Genomic DNA, 12,707 nt, shown 5'->3' on the forward strand with positions numbered 1-12,707 from the left:
TTTTTAAGAAGAGTAGTATAATCAAAACAGTTATTTAGGACAAGAAACCTGGGAAGGGGATGGGTTGGAAGAGGGGAGCTCTAGGGTGGTTGGAGGTAACAAAAGAAAATAAATGTGGTGACTTAGCAGGAAAACATTTTAGTGGAAACAGCAGTTAGGGCCAACTGAGGGACTTGAGGTAATGAGAAGTTTGAAACCAGCCTCCTTACCTTTATTACCTGCCTGTCACTCCAGAGCCCCATTGTCCAGAACAATGAAGACGGGATTGGACTGCCTCCAAAGATGGACTGGGTGAACTCCCATGATCCAGGTGGGTGAGTGGAGGTTCTGTAGGCTGCTGCTCCTCTCCCACCTGCTGCCTGTGGAAGAATTCCAAAGGTCCAAGAAGTCCTACAGGCCCCCCAGAAAGGGCTTCATTGAACACAAGCAGTTTTAACAAATCTCACCAACACAAGCAGTTTTAACAAATCTCCAAGGCAGGAATCCACTTCTGAGACTGCATGGCTGGAACATTTTTCCAGATGCTGTAGCGCTCTACATCATCCAACAACCGCTTAAAGACAAAAACTACAGATTGTTCCTCCATTCAGGCCCACCTTCACAGACAATGCAACCAGTGCATTCACACGGCAGGCCACACTCATAAGAGCCCTGTTCTTGATTTAATGCTCTGCTGGCACCGTCTTGAAATTCTTAATAATTCTACCCTTCCACTTAGTTTTGTAAGTGAAGTCCGATGGGATGATGGATGCTGCATATGACTAGAGGGACTGCCACAGTATGTGTGTCTCTGCCCACCTGTCATACATAGCACCTCAGATGCCCCCTCAGCACACATCCCTGGTGAACCCACAGTGCAGGTGGTTTCAAACTAACTGGAAGGTAATCGTTTTTGGTTGATGACTAGGTAAGAGGGAGCCCTGGTATCTGCCTGAGGCCATGCATTGCGTCCAAAACTGACTTTGCATCAAATGCAAGGAAAAGGCAAATGGTATTCTAAGAAACACCAACAAGCAAGGAACTGTATCATATTCTTTCTTATGTGTGTTCCTTCTCTGTTTTAGCCAACCACTCACATCTAAAACAAGGAAAAAGAGGGGAAAGGAAGAGGAACCCATAGTTCCAGATCTTTTCTGTCCATCCTTACACTTCAGTAGCCAAAGGTAGTGAGTTGGTGAATGTGAACACATCAAGAAGTGAAATAAAAACAGATGAGTTCATTTTGTGTGCATTGTACAAAGTACAAAATATGAATTGTAGAACTTCAGTGATTCTGCATATGAAGTAAACTGGCATTGCACAATACAAAGATGAACGGCGATTTTTTTTTTAAGGTTTTATTTATTTATTTGACAGAGAGAGATCACAAGCAGGCAGAGAGGCAGGCAGAGAGAGAGGAGGAAGCAGGCTCCCCGCTGAGCAAAGAGCCCAATGTGGGGCTCGATCCCAGGACCCTGAGATCATGACCCGAGCCGAAGGCAGTGGCTTAACCCACTGAGCCACCCAGGCGTCCCTGAACGGCAATTTTTAAAAAAAAATTTTTTTTACTTAAACTGTCATTAAAAAAATAAATCCAAATCACCAAGAAGATCATGCAATAAAAGAAAAAGCTTTATATTAATGGCATTTTTTTTTTCTTTTTCGTGGACAAGGGGCTCCATATTTTTGTCTTGCACTGGGCCCCTGCAAATTATGGAGCTAGCCCTACCCACAAGACACATATGCGCTCCGAGACAAATTAACTGGGTTTGATTTCCAGCATTAGCACTTGCTGATCTTGGGCAAATTGTCCTTTCCAAAGCTCAATTTACTCAAATGTAAAATCAGGATATTAACAGCTCATATCATTTAACCATAAAGTCCTTTGTAAGGATTACATGAGCTATTACATGTAAGTAGTACCTTGTCTGCTGCAGAGCACATGCTTCATAAATATTAGCTCTTACAGTCAGTGTAACTTAGTTCTTTCAGGGGGTAAATTGTTAGTTACTGCAATCACGGGCACTAGTGTCCCACCCGAGTGGTGATGCTACCACAGCATTGCTGTGTGTGCTTTACTCTATCCGCCTGCCTTCCCCTTAGTCCCTCTCTCAGTGGCATAAGCAAGCTCACCTGGGGAGCTATGCCTGTCCTTCAGTGTGGGGGCACTTCCGTGATGTTGTCACTCATAAGTCACTGCCGTCATATGGATGGCTGACTCCAAATGGGGCCCCCATCCTTAGTCTCATTACCTATGGCCCGGATAACAGGGTCACATGTTAAAAAGCATAAGAGACTCCCAATAGGAGGCCATGGGGTATGGTAACCCCTTTGATGCTTCGCAGGTTGTGGCAATGTAATGAGTAGGCACCTTGTGTTTCCCCTTGGGAACAAAGTCTGGCTGCCCTATAAGGTATTCTCTGAAACTAAGGGGGTGTGGGGGGGGGGGAAATAGGTCTTTTTAATGATTTGCTTGTCCAGGAGGGATCAGAAAGATGCATAAGTACATTTCCTTTGGCAGAATGCAATGCTGAAATCATCATCCTATCTTTTGAATGCAGAGGAAAGAATTATACATTGATATTGACATGAACTCTTGCCATTGAAAGCATTACTCCCACAGATATCCGGCAGGGCTCCCGAGGGTATGGGCTGTAGATGGCATAAAAGGAACCCAGAGTACAGCTGTGAATGTAGATTCCCAGGCCTTGCTCCTAGAGCTACTGAATCAGATTATCTATAAGTGGAAGGCCCAGAAATCTGTATTTTAGTAGGCTGCCCCAGTGATTCTAACCATATTCTAACCAATCTAGGCATTTGTGGGTGAACAATGATGAAGATAAATTAGGAATAAGGAAGTTCATTTTTCCAGGAGCTGTTAAACTTAACCTACATCAGCCATGTTCTTCCTGAAGTTGTGGTTGGGCAAAGACGTGCGAGCCTACAGGTCCTCTGTGGTGTTAGGGCTCTGAGTACCAAGTGGTATGTCATCCCTGTTGAGATATAAAGTGACCCATGGGAAGCAGAACGAGGTTTGGGATCTGAGAAAGAGAAACAGAGTCATATTGAGGACTCTGAAGAAAAAAGCATTTGAAGATTTGCCTGAGGTTTTTGTGTGCTCCAAGTCCGCAGGTGTCAAACAGCAAGATGTTCCAGTGGGCACAAGTTGGATGGTTTTATGGAAACCAACGTCTAGATCTTCAGCTGACATATACATTCATCACTACAACTCATCTGCCCAAGATTAGGTCAGCATTCTGCTTCTCCAAATTTTTCTCTGTTCCACAACTGCTCCTCCCACTTCAGGATAGGAAGGCAGACCTCTTGTGGTCCAGTAGAGTTGGTTAGGCATGCACTGACCCATGAGCTGAGAGAAGGGCAGTGTTAGAGAAGCAAAAGCATCTGGGACACCGTCCCCCTCACCCGGAAAGACATCAGTGCTTTAAACAAATGCCTCTAGACCCTGCAACACCCTCCCAAACTAGTCAGAAGACCCCTGATGTCTTGCCTTTTTGCACTTACTGTGGTCAAATGATATGAGCTGAGTGTCAAACAAAGGCAAGTAACCCGAGACCAGAACTTTGAAATGCGTCCCCTTTCTAATGTGTCCAGGAGCCCCTTTCCCTGCAGTATGCAGCGGCTTGTCCTTAGAAGGAACACAGGCTGCTACCCCCCTTCAATACAGTACCTACAGTATGGGGCTGGAAAAGTCATCAAAGCGTTAAAGGTATTAGGATTGTTTACTCCACATTCCTATGTATTTGCTGCCCAATTAACATGATTTGCAGCTGAGAAAATAATACTCTCCTCCATCAGAGATAAATTGGGTCCCCAAACTGTGAAACAAAGGAGAGGGAACTGGTGATGTTTATAGAAGTTATTGCAAACAAATGCACTTCAAAAGGAGCTGTGGTGACAGATTCTGTTTCACAGGGTCGTCCCAATTCTTCGTCTCCCGAGAACCTTCCTCAGACTCTGCTGGGTGTTTTCACCACCAGTCTGCTGCTTTAGGATGCAGTGCAGTATGTGGAATTCGTCTAGACCTGTGCTGTCCAATGCTGTAGCAATTTAGCCTTTGGAAGGTGGCGGGTCCAATCGAGGTGTGTTTTAAGTATAAAATACACACCCGATTTCAACGAAGACCTGGTACCAGAAAAAAATGTCAAATATCTCCTTGACAACTTTTATAGGGATTACGTGTTGAAATTATACAATTTGGGATATACTGGGTTAGACGAAATGTATTATTAGAATTCATCTCCCTGGTTTATGGGTTTTTTTGTTTGTTTTTTTGTTTTTTGGGTTTTTTTTTTTGTTTTTTGTTTTTTTTTGTTGTTGTTGTTGTTTTTTTTTTTTTTTTTTAGCGTGGCTACTAGAAAATTTTAAAATGACATGCGCGCTCCGTATTTGTGGCCTGCACTGTATTTCTGTTGGTCTGTCGGTGCAGACCGAGGGCCGAGCAGCCTTGGGCAGAGGCTGAGGGGAAGGCGGAAGTCCAGTTCCGAACAATAAACCGAGCTGGGCGGGTTCGGGGCTGACGTGACCCCTCTTGCCGAAAGGAGGTACGCGTGTGACACTTGCAGCATGTGGAGCCCAGGCTAACAGACTGTAAACTGCCTTCCTTCTGGTTCTAATCCTTACTTCACCTCAAAGGAACTTGAATATTTAAACCAAATGGCACGGGAGGTTTCGGTAGGCTGATGCATGGCTCTCCGTTCGGCCATTTGAGAAACGCTCCTGCGGTCTCGGCGCCGCGGAGCCCCGGTCGCCGCCCTGTCCCCGCGCTAATGAGAGGATGAGATTTTTTTTTTTCCCTCCCTCACTTGTTTGATATTAAATAGGAAAGACTTTAGAATTCAACGTTTACAGATAGTGTGAAAATTGGAAGTGTGGGTTTGGGCTGAGCCAACAGATCCAAAGACTGCGGTTTCCTGGTGGTTGGAGAAGAGGGCGGCTGGCGGCCATGATGCGCCCCACCCCCAGCCCGGGGCGCGGGAGCTCCGGGACCCCTTCCTCCTCTCCAGAGGTGAAGACCCCCCCCCTTAATTCCACTGCGGGGCCTGCTCTGCCCAAACAGCCTTTTTTAAGGTAACAGCTTATTCATCTCTGCCAAGAATTTAAAGCGTTTCCTTTAGGAGGCTGAGGGCGTTTGTGGTGTCCGGAAGCTGGTGCCAGGCCTCACCGTGGGTCCCTCACGTCACAACAACAACAACAACAGTAATGATAGTAATAGTAATAATAATAGCCAATATTTACTGAGTACTTACTATGGGCTCCAAATACGTCATCTTACTCTTCGACCCCGCGTGCCATAAAGGGTTTTTGGTTTTGTTCTGTTTTTGTTTTCTGTTTTTCAAGTTGTCCAAGGTTACATAACAAGGCCGCCTGACGAGAGCTCGCGCTTAGAACCCCTCCGCTGCTCTTGTGGAGAAGCAGTACTAACACCTCGGCGGTGTTCATCAGAAGTAGCAAAATGGTGAGTTGGAACATCTTCCGTAATTCAGGGTGCCGGGGCGGAGAGAGAGAGACTGTGTGTGAGTGTGTGTGTGTGTTCGACCCAAATGTTAAGGTTCACTAATACGGTATTACCGTAATACATTTTAGATAAGAATGTCTCTATGAGGGGCGCCTGGGTGGCTCAGTGTGTTAAGCCTCTGCCTTCGGCTCAGGACTTGATCTCAGGGTCCTGGCATGGAGCCCTGCATCAGGCTCTGTGCTCAGCAGGGAGCCTGCTCCCCCACCCCCCGCCTGCCTCTTTGCCTACTTGTGATCTCTTTCTCTCTTTCTCTCTCAAATAAATAAATAAATAAATTCTCTAAAATATATATAATAAATATTCAAAGGTGAACTGCTCTGACCTCCACGAGCTCATCCATCTCTGGGGTGTCTGTGGCCCTAAGACACCACACACAGCCCATTGGGCACTCAGAGTATTGTGGAGCTCCTGCTGAGCTGTGTTAGGAGATCCAAATTTGAATTCTCCTTCTGCCCCTTGCACTCAACGTGAGCTCCACCAAACCTTCATGTAGTCACTGCTCCTGTCAGGTAGCTGTGCTTCCCCCCAAGTTCTCTAGAAAATTAAAGTGGATTCTATTGAGCTTTCCTAAAAGGAATATTCTCGCAGTCCATTTGTACAAAGCAGAAGGCCTTGCCTTACCGGACTTCTCACCACACATCCCTGTCTTGAGTTGGTGTAAACAGCCAATCCTCAAGATGAGTTTTCATCTCTGAAAATGGCCTCTCTGAATCTCAATGGCAATGAGGGAGGTCATGGCAAAGATTCTACAAATGACTCTTTCTAATGGAGATCTGGACCAGCAGTGAGAAACTGGGGAAATCAGGAACTTAAGGGGAGCCAGTACTAGATCCAGATGCACCGTGGAACCACCCCTACAGTCCAAAGCATCTGTCACAAGGCTAAGGAATTTATTTGCCCACTTTCCCCAGCCACACACCTCCTCTTCTTTTCCTCAAATTCTCCAAGAAGCTATATTAGGAAGGAGATGCCATGGACTTTGGAGAAAAGATAAAAATCAGTATTTCAATAGAAAGCCTATATGGATGTATGGTGAGTGAGAACACCATTTTAAAATGTTTAGAAATAAGGAGAATTTTCTCCTTAGCTGAGGAGCTTGTAGAAGAGAATGATTAAAAGAACCACAAGATTATCCTACTACTTCCGGTGCTCCTGTACTGGGCTGCCATATCTCGTGCCAAATTAGGACAAGAGGGATTTGCTATGAAGTGTCTTCCATGTGGCTGAGCTCAAGGCTGTCAAGCTTCAAAAATAAATAAATAAAAACTTAAGACATAGCTCCTGATTTGAGGGGCTTGTTGGGAATTTACACATAGAAAACTGAAACCATCCAAGGCAGTCCACAAAGCTGCTGAGCCATCTTTAGGGGAGCGGTGAGGTCCTTCAGACAGAGTGCGTGCTCCATTCTTCAGAGGGTTCTCAGACTCTGTGGAAAAGAGACAGTTGTGTAGTGTGTGTGAGGGGTACCAAAACACACCTGTCCTCTGAGGGTGCAACTCCTGGGTCTGTCATGGGTCCCGCTAGCTTCCCCTGGACAGGTCACCCTTTTTATAGATCTCATTAGCCCTTCTGGGTCCATCGCATCTTACTTTCCAAAGACTTGCCATTGGTTGTAGTACATATCAGACTATACATGTTTTCACTGACTTACCTGAAACCTTGAAGCTTTAACTTTCACGTAACATACTAGGTTTGATGTAAACAGGGGGAGGAAAAGTGTGTTAGCCTATTATCAGTATGCTGTGCTGAAAGCATTCCCCAACACATGTCAACTCTGTAATTCACTTAACTTTTCCAGATGTGGCTGGAAGGGCTGCCGAGTCGGTGACATTGCAGATGGATGGCCACAGTCCATGGTAGGCGGATGAACATGGGTACCTTTGAAGTGATGGGGTGACTCTTCTCATCTATTAGCCAGAAGGAAAAGCTATCTTCTTCTGTTGAGTCCTTAGTTCATTCCCACTTCAAGAAGACCATATAATTAGCATATATCAGCACTTGAAACTGGGGTCTGGGGCTCTCATTCCTATCCATTGAGCATGTAGCCAGGAGCCCCAGTGGAGTCAAAATAAAGCTAATGCCAAAGAGAGCTAGAGGCTGTTCTTGTACAGTGCATGCTGTTCATGTATAGAAGACTATATTGCAATTAACCTGTTTAATCAAACTTTCCTCCCAGGCACACAGAGCAAGGCACCCATGTTCCTTACAGTGAACTATATAGTTTATCCTGTCACATCCTGCATACGGCAATCTTAGAGCACAATAGCTCTTGAACTCCAGGGAGGAAAATGATAATTGGAAATAAAAACATGAGAAAGAGCTCTTTAGCCTTCCATCTTCTTGCAGATAAGGTAGTAAAAGAGTTTTCTGGTCTTCGTCTTCAGCAGGATGGACTGAAGTTTGGCATCACAGTAGCATTGGTTGACAATAGGCTTTGTTAAGTATTTAGGCAAGTTATTGAACCTCTAGAAAATTTGGTTTCATCTTCCGCAAAACTGGAGTAATACTCAACCTTGCAGAGATACGATGAGAGCAAAGATCACAAACAAAAAGCCACAGCGTAATACTTGGCATGTAAATAGGTCCTCCAAGTTGATAGCCATTTGTAAGAGCTTAAAGGAAATCATTTTTTCCTTCTAGTTCAGTACATAATACACGAAGCTAGTCATTAATGAGCCTGTAGGAATCTGAACATCTAGAAGCTATATTTGCAGGCTGACACAGGATCCGTAACACAGAATTTGATTGGCCTAATGGCCAGTGTATTTGAGGAGGGTTATCTCATTCCAGCCCTTTTTTCAGATTGACAGTAAATTAAAATCTACATTTGCAAACAACCGATTATGGAAGCTCAATTGTTAAAAACAATTCTGTACCTCCCTAAAAGATTCACTAAAGAGGGTTTTTGAAGTAGCAAGCCCCTCCTCTAGTGCCTTACAATTTTAATATTAGTTTATTGAGACGAAGTCAGGGCCCAGTTCTTAGCATACACCTGTTGTCTCAAACTCAAAACTAACACCAAGGAGTATAGTGAAGTTCACGAAGACCTCAGGGTTCAAAATGAAAAACAGTTTCAACAGCATATTTAGTAAAATTACTTTTATCCTTTTGTTTCCCTGTAGAAGATGAATTGGGATTCTCAGATAGTGTAGGTCCCTGTCCAGAACATTCTGTGTTTCATGTGGCAGTATGGCAGTGTGGCTCTCTTGGTTTCAATTACATAACAGTAATTAGCAATTCTACTTCTCTCCTCTGTTGCATCATAGAATTACTAAATATAGAATTGAAGGAATAGAGAGCTCTAGCCTGGTATCTTCAATCCAGAAGTAAGAAAACTGGTAGTGGTAGAGTATGTTCTTTGCTTCTGATTATTTTTTCCTCCCCACCATCACCATGCCCCATGGGCTCGGCCAGGTGACCTGCCCTGGCCAATGGGATATGGGTGGATGCAGCATTTGCTTCAGAGCAGAACCATGAAATGCAGTGCTTAGTTTGGCTGGGGTCTTCTTGTTTCAGCCCTTCCCCATAACAGCACATCCTGGCTGCAACTTGACTCTGACTTTTGGAGCAAAGCAGAACAGTAGCCAATTTATATTCCTCTCTAAGAAGAGCAAGAAATGGTTTTCTAAATTCCTTAAGTATTAGAGTTGCTTGTGAGAGCAGACTAATACAGTGACTCGAGAAGTGGAAGTGATTCACCCAAAGTCACATGAACCCTTTGTTACAAACCCTGGGCTCCATTCCAAATATCCCCATTGGAAGTTTTCTTCTACGCTTTAGCTTACTGGTTGTCTCCCTGGAACCCGGTAGTGTCTGGCACAAACTTAGTTCTCAATATGTATTTGTTCATATAAATAAAGCAATGAAGGAAGGAGGCGCAGACTGACAGTTCCCTTGAGCTACTTAGCTCTATGGCATAGTATCTAGTTTAGTACTTCCATTACTGTGAACACAAGTATCTTGTGGCATCAACTGTGGGTCTGGCATGTGTTAGGTGCCTAAGGAGCATTCTATCTACTTATCATGCATTCCTACAAGGCACGTATTTTTAGTCTTATTTTTAGTCTTAGTATCTCGCCCAGTCACAGAATTAGTAAGTAATGGAAACAGAAAAAGCTACGCTTGTACTAACTCCCAAGCCCAGGTGCTCTCCTCTGCTTCACAGATTTTTTTTGCTGGAGGAATTACAGCTTGGGTCATTTACAGACAATTGAAACATGCAGCTTGGGTCAGAGCAGGGCCCCTACAAGGCAGTAAGCTGGCAGTGCAGCTCTTGCAGGGTGTGGACAGCGCCTGACCTACCAGGAGTAGATCCCACTTGGGCCCAAGATTCTGATTCCTTCCGTCCTTGGGGTTGGAGTGTGGGCTGGGGGCAGCCCCCTTTGGTAGAGAGCAACTTCATCAGTTTACCCCTGAATGACATACAAATATTATTGTGTCCTACATGTTCCATGGCCTGAAAAAGAGGAGCCCTGGGTGAGAAGCAGTGGTTCCAGATCAATCTAGAAACTTTATGGGAGCATAGTTTTTAGAAAACATTGTAAGCCATTTTCTAATGGACCCTGATTTACTATTTTCTCCCCTGCATTTCCCCTTTTCCTGAATATCTCTTCTTTTCTTGTCTTGTCTTTCTCTCTTTCTTTTTCCCTTTCTTTCTTTCTCTCTTTCTCTTTCTTTCTTGGAGTTGTCTCTGAATGACCTCCACTTTGTGGAGTGAGTCAAAGATGAATAGGTGGAAGAAGATAAACTACCAAAGTCAAAAGGAATTGAGGCAGATTTTGACTGCAATTAAAATAAGTGTGGTTAGGAGGAAGCAACTCAAATGTCCATTAATGGATAAATGGACAAACAAAATCTTAATATATATGCACAAGGAAATGTTACTGAGCCTTAAAAAAGAAGGAAATCCTGTCTCATGCTACAATATGGATGGACCTTGAAGACTGTGTGTTAAGTGAAATAAGCTAGGCAGGAAAAGATAAATACTGTCTGGTTCTACTTATATCAAGTATTTCAAGTCACAGAGACAGAGTAGAATGGTGGTTGCCAGGGGTTGGTAGGAAAGAGAAAGTGGGAAGTTATACTTTTCCAAGATGAAAAAGTTCTGGAAATTGGCTGTGCACAATGTGAATATACTTAATGCTACTGAACTATATATTAAAAACTAGTTAAGATGGTAAATATTATGTTTTATGTATTTACCACAATTTTTTAATAGAACCCTTTTTACTGAAAGTGAGATTATTTACTCTGAACAGAGGCTTTGTTTATGGTGTTGGCTGACATGCTGATGCTGTGGTCAGGTGTGGAGGATAGATTGCTTGAACTGCTTAAACTGCTTGTTGCATTGGTTCGTCCTGCATGGTGCCTTCTGACCGTGACTGGCTATGTAGTCAGTGCAATCTAGTGCAACCCCAATGTTTATAACAGCAATGGCCACGGTCGCCAAACTATGGAAAGAACCAAGATGCCCTTCAACAGATGAATGGATAAGGAAGATGTGGTCCATATACACTATGGAGTATTATGCCTCCATCAGAAAGGATGAATACCCAACTTTTGTAGCAACATGGACGGAACTGGAAGAGATTATGCTGAGTGAAATAAGTCAAGCAGAGAGAGTCAATTATCATATGCTTTCACTTATTTGTGGAGCATAACAAATATCATGGAGGACAAAGGGTGTTAGAGAGGAGAAGGGAGTTGGGGCAAATTGGAAGGGGAGGTGAATCATGAGAGACTATGGACTCTGAAAAACAACCTGAGGAGTTTGAAGTGGCGGCGGGGGGTGGAAGGTTGGGGTACCAGGTGGTGGGTATTATAGAGGGCACGGATTGCATGGAGCACTGGGTGTGGTGAAAAAATAATGAATACTGTTTTTCTGAAAATAAATAAATTAATTAAAAAAATACTGATGAAGGGCCGCCTATTCAAAGAGGAGTGCTGTTGGTGAAGCTTTTCCTTTCTTCTGTGGACTCTCTTAATTTGTCATGATGGTTTTTTATTTGCTATTTATGATCATTCTAAAGAAAAGTTAAAATTCAAAATGTATCCATTCATTTTTATATTGTGCCATAACAGGGGTTTTTTTGTTTGTTTTGTTTTGTTTTGAGATTTCTTTTATTTATTTGAGAGGTAGAGGGAGAGAGCAACAGAAGGAGAGGGAGAAGCAGGCTCCCCACTGAGTAGGGAGCCAGACACAGGGCTCGATCCTAGGACCTGACATCAGGACCTGAGCCGAATACAGTTGCTAAACCGACTGAGACACCCAGGCATCCCTGCCATACCAGCTTTAAATGCAAATATTGGAGCATTTACCTTGTATGCTGAATTGCCAAGATGAGAGTTCATGTTTCATAGCTCACATGTGCACTTCCATGTCATTGTCACTAGAACAGCGAACACTCTGCACATACAGGGGAGTAAGGCAGAAAGTATGTAACAGGATTTCTTGGTTGCTTGTGTTTCTTAGAATGTGATTGCCCTCTTTCTGTGTTCTAACTAAATTTAAACAAAGAAGCATGGCCTCTTGGGGTCGTTAAGGCCTCTGGTTGCCCAGTTACCGAGGTAATCCACTTGCCTTATACTCAGTTTGCATCTCACTGAACTCATATGCATTTTGTGTCTACTGGAAGTCTGTGCTCATAGCTCGTCTCGAATGTTCTATGCACATGAGGACACAAGAGTGGTAAGAATGGTGGATATTGTGCCTGTGTGCTATGTTCCTGCATATGGTCCATTGTCCAACTGGACTTGACTTATGAAACACAGTTTGAAGATAAAATTATTAAAATTTTGGGGGCACCTGGATGGCTCAGTGGGTTAAAGCCTCTGCCTTCGGCTCAGGCCATGATCTTAGGGTCCTGGGATCAAGCCCCACATCAGGCTCCCTGCTCAGCAGGCTCCCTGAGCAGGGAGCCTGCTTCCTTCCCTCTCTCTCTCTCTCTGCCTGCCTCTCTGCCTACTTGTAATCTCTCTCTGTCAAATAAATAAATAAAATCTTTTAAAAAAATTATTAAAATTTTCAAGACAGAGATAGAAGAGCATAAACCAAATGTAGGACTCTTCGGATTGTCGGGCCCCATGTGACCATGGAGTTCACACACCCATGAAGCCAGCCCTGTTGCTGACTCTGTCCCTTGCTTTCCACTCCCTCAGCCACTACTCTAATTCCAACTCTCCTTACCTCACA

At 43.9% G+C, this 12,707-nt stretch overlaps 1 long non-coding RNA gene across 1 annotated transcript in view; it reads left to right on the forward strand.

Moving 5' to 3' along the window:
* Window positions 1–4,476: 4,476 nt before the first annotated feature.
* The window catches only part of LOC309860784, a 70,501-nt gene continuing 62,270 nt past the window's right edge, over window positions 4,477–12,707 (forward strand). The window contains exons 1-3 of the long non-coding RNA XR_014309637.1: window positions 4,477–4,541; window positions 5,338–5,455; window positions 7,314–7,371. This is a non-coding gene — a long non-coding RNA (uncharacterized lncRNA). The remainder of the gene's footprint in view (window positions 4,542–5,337; window positions 5,456–7,313; window positions 7,372–12,707) is intronic.

The sequence above is a fragment of the Mustela nivalis genome, assembly GCF_964662115.1.
Source record: "Mustela nivalis genome assembly, chromosome: 3".
NCBI lineage: Eukaryota > Metazoa > Chordata > Mammalia > Carnivora > Mustelidae > Mustela > Mustela nivalis.